Genomic DNA, 4,984 nt, shown 5'->3' on the forward strand with positions numbered 1-4,984 from the left:
AATTAAATGGTGGTTGTTTGATTCAAATAAAACATGCATTTCCACTCTAAATTACTTACTTATAGTGCAAGAAAGTGCATAAAAACTAGTGAAACAAGTGAAATTAGCTTGAAAAATAGGCATATGATGACTTGTCATCACAATAGTAAACTTAAATCTTGCTTGTCCCCAAGCAAGCACTAAACATAAGAGAAGATAGTAGTTCATTTATTACTTGCTATCAAAACAAAGAATGTCTCCTAAAGGGTTCACCAAGGTTGCTGCTACAATACCTTACTTTTTGTTTATTTCCTTTGTTAGCTTTTTATTCTTTCTTTTGCATTAGAGAGCTTATTATTTATTGAAGGCTTGGTGGCAAATGTTGCAGTGGCCTTTGGCTTAATTTCACTCAACATTTCTTCACCACAGACACATGGCTCACCTTTTTCTTCCTAGGATCATTGATGCCCAGCATCTCTTTGGATAACTAAATGCTTTGTAACTAGGTTGCTCTTTATTATGGACTTTCAATTGGCCATCCCAAATCAGTTGATCTAAGTGGCCAGGTTTTGAAATACCCCTTAGAATTTACTTGTCCAAGCATATCCTAGTACAAGAACACCACAGGCATGTGTCCTAGGGTCCAAGCTATTGGTGCCCAGCCTTATTCTTTGTTTTTTCTTGCCACATTGGCTTTTTCTTTTTTCTTTTCTTACTGTTTTATTTTATTTTCAAGGGACTTTCATTAATTGAAGGATCATAGCAGCAAACTAGCTTAAGCTTCAAGTAACATGTCATTATGCAGCAATTATTCTATGAGCTAACAATTGAATCAAACATATACCACCACCAACTTTCATTCTAACTTATGCAACATTAGATATTTACTTTGTAATTCAAACATTTCTCTTTTATTCAAGCATATGGGAAACAAAACAGAATTCAAAGCTGAGTAATGAATGACAAGCATTATGCAGATAAACATTCTTAACAAACAATTCCACTTGCAACTAGATAAACACTTTAGCAAGATATATAAGGGTTCCCAGATTCAAAACAATTCATAGCAGCAAGGATTAAGTTTAGATACAACCTTTGAAGTTACAGCCCTTTAATTCTTCCGTCTGTTGTGTTCTCTTTGAGTTAAGATGCACAATATCTTCAATGGTTGACTAATGTCCTGCATAATTGTCAAAGGTTGCTTGCTTCTCAAGCCTTTGTGCAATTGGTTAGTCTAAAAATGATTATGGCTTTTTGAACTTACTTTGGTGTGTGAACACCAAACTTAGTTCCTTGCCACTATTTTTCATGCATCAACTTAACCATATGTGAAACCTTGTGTCCTTGCTAAAGGTTATGGAATTAAAACTAGAAAGCAGTTAAGTAGTTGAATAATCTGTCTGATTGCTTGGAGCTAGTATTGTGTAGGAAGTGAGAATGTGCTTTAAAATGAGATTTTGGTGGAACACCAAACTTAGAATCCTTCATTCTCCCTTAAATTGTTTTGGTGTGCAACACTAAACTTAGCTCCTTGCAATGCATACCAATTATTCAACATTTTTATTGAAAAAGATATGAAAAGAAAACTACCTCAGGTTGGGTTGCCTCCCAACAAGCGCTTTTTTACTGTCACTAGCTTGACATCCTTCATTTTTGCTTCAAGAAGGCTGTAGGCTATGAACCTCTTTTTCCTTGTCCCATTGTCCTCCTAGGTACAGCTTTGCTCTGTGACCATTTGCTATGAATTGACTCTTTGTTGCTTCGTCTAGCAATTCAATACTCCCATAAAGAAAAACCTTAGTTACCAAATATGGACCAATCCACTTAGATTTAAGCTTGCCAGGGAACATCTTGAGTCGTGAGTTGTACAAGAGTACTTGTTGCCCAGGTTTAAATTCTTTCTTTAAGATCTTCCTGTCATGCCACCTCTTGGCTTTTTCCTTGTATATCTTGGCATTTTCATAGGCTTCTAGCCTAAATTCATCCAGCTCATTTAGCTGCAACAACCTTTTCTCCCCTGCTGCTTCAGAGTCAAGGTTTAGGAGTTTAGTAGCCCAAAAAGCTTTTTGTTCAAGCTCTACAGGGAGGTGACAAGATTTGCCATATAATAGCTGAAAGGGGGACTTCCCATTGGGAGTTTTGAAAGCTGTCCTGTATGCCCAGAGTGCATCTTCCAACTTCCTAGCCCAATCTTTTCTTGTGCTTTCTACTGTCTTCTCTAGGATCTTCTTCAATTCTCTGTTTGCTAATTCAGCCTGCCCATTAGTCTGAGGGTGGTATGGTGTGGCTACTTTATGAATAACTCCATATTTATGAAGATATTTCTCCATTTGTTTGTTACAAAAGTGAGCACCACCATCACTAATAAGACCCTTGAGCACTCCAGATCTAGTAAAAATGTGCTTCTTGAGGAATTGAAGGAAAATTTGTGCATCACAGGTAGTTGTGGCTATGGCTTCCACCCACTTTGAGACATACTCCACTGCTACCAAGATATATCTGAAAGAATAGGATGGGGGAAAGGGTCCCATGAAATCAATGCCCCATAGATCAAATAATTCTAATTCTAAAATGAAATTCTGCAGCATCTCATTCCTTCTTGTCAATCCTCCTGCTCTCTGGCATTCATTACATTGGTGAACAAACTCTCTGGCATCTTTGAAGATAGTTGGCCAATAGAAGCCACTCTGCAGTATCTTTACAGCTGTTCTTTCTGGACCAAAGTGTCCACCATAAGCTGAGCTATGGCAATGCCACAATATATCCCTTATTTCACTCTCAGGGACACACCTTATAATCACACCATCAGAACATCTCTTGAACAGGAAGGGTTCATCCCACAAGAATTTCCTTGCTTCATTGATTAACTTCTTCACTCGTTGCTTAGAGAACTCTTAAGGTATCTTCCTCCCCACATTGTAGTTTGCTATGTCAGCAAACCAAGGTGCTTGCTGGATCTGCAAAAGGTGTTCATCTGGAAAGTTTTCATTCATGGGTTGGGAGACTTTTTGAATTGTTTCTTGTGGTAGCCTCGACAAATGATCAGCAACTCAGTTTTCAGTGCCCTTCCTGTCCTTTACTTCAATGTCAAACTCTTGAAGGAGCAATATCCACCTGATAAGTCTTGGTTTAGCATCCTGCTTTGACATCAAATACTTAAGGGCAGCATGGTCAGTATAAACCACAATTTTGGACCCTATCAAGTATGATCTAAACTTATCAAATGCATAAACTACAGCTAATAATTCCTTCTCTGTTGTGGTGTAATTTTTTTGAGCCTCATTCAACACCTTACTTGCATAATATATGACATGATGCAAGTTTCCCTTCTTTTGTCCAAGCACAGCACCAATTGCAATATCACTTGCATCACACATGAGTTCAAAAGGTAGTTCCCAATCTGGGGGTGTGATGATTGGTGCTGTTGTGAGTCTGTTTTTTAAAGTTTCAAAGGCATGCTGGCAGTTTTCATCAAAAACAAAAGGATTATCAATCATTAACAGATTACTCAAAGGTTTGGCTATTTTAGAAAAATACTTGATAAACCTTCTATAAAATCCTGCATGCCCCAAGAAACTTCTAACAGATTTCACATTAGTTGGTGGAGGGAGCTTCTCTATGATCTCCACCTTTGCCTTGTCAACCTCTATCCCTTTTCTTGAAACTTTGTGACCAGGAACAATCCCCTCGGGCACCATGAAATGGCACTTCTCCCAGTTCAAAACCAAATTAGTTTCTTAGCACCGTTTCAAAACAAGAGTTAGATATTTCAGGCAAGCATTGAAATTGTCACCAAAAACAGAAAAGTCGTCCATGAAAACTTCTAAAAACTTTTCAACCATATCAGAAAAAATGGAGAGCATACACCTTTGAAATGTAGCTGGGGTATTGCATAGCCCAAACGGCATCCTTCTATAGGCGAAAACTCCAAATGGACATGTGAATGAAGTCTTTTCCTGGTCCTTTGGATCGACCACTATCTGATTATACCCAGAATAGCCGTCCAGGAAACAATAGTAAGCATGGCCGGCCAATCTTTCAAGCATCTGGTCAATGAAGGGAAGTGGGAAATGATCTTTGCGTGTGGCATCATTCAACCTCCTATAGTCAATACACATCCTCCATCCTATCACAGTTCTTATGGGAATGAGTTCATTTTTCTCATTAACAATGACTGTCATCCCACCCTTCTTTGGTACCACTTGAACTGGGCTTATCCTTGAGCTATCAGAGATAGGATAGATTATCCCTGCATTCCACAACTTCATTACTTCCATCTGGACAACTTCCTTCATTGTGGGATTTAGCCTTCTCTGAGGTTGAACCACTGGTTTGAAATTGTCCTCCAAGAGGATTTTATGTATACACACTGCAGGGCTGATGCCTTTCAGGTCATCAATGGTCCATCCTAAAGCATCCTTGTGAGCTCTAAGTACATCAAGAAGTTCTCCTTCTTCCTTTTTTGTCAGTGGTGAGTTGATGATCACTAGGAAACTCTCTGATGTGCCAAGGAATGCATATTTGAGATGGGTAGGTAATGGTTTCAGTTCTTGTTTTTGTACTTCTTCCTTCTTGCTTGGTTTCACCTCCTTGTCAATAGAGATCTCAGCTGCTTGTTCCTCTATTGTCTCTTGGTTATTTTCCTCTTTTTGCTCATAATGATTAGTGTCTAAAATTTTTTCTACCAGGCTTTCTATCATGTCCACTCTCAGGTAATCCTCTTGCTCAGGAGGGTGTTGCATTGACTTGAAAACATTTATGACCATTTGCTCATTTTATACTCTGAAGATCATCTCTCCCTTTTCCACATCGATAATAGCTCTTGCAGTTGCTAGAAATGGTCTTCCCAAGATGATTGAATTATTGATTACTCTCATTTGACTTTCCTCTATGCCTAGGGGTTAACTAAATGAAGCAAGGCCTAATTGTTGTCATCATTGAAAGAACTATAAGGATAGAATCTCTAATGCCAACCCTAAGCCAAGTCTTTTAAGGATTGATCGTT

Source organism: Arachis duranensis, chromosome 10 (genome assembly GCF_000817695.3).
Source record: "Arachis duranensis cultivar V14167 chromosome 10, aradu.V14167.gnm2.J7QH, whole genome shotgun sequence".
In the NCBI taxonomy this organism is placed as follows: domain Eukaryota; kingdom Viridiplantae; phylum Streptophyta; class Magnoliopsida; order Fabales; family Fabaceae; genus Arachis; species Arachis duranensis.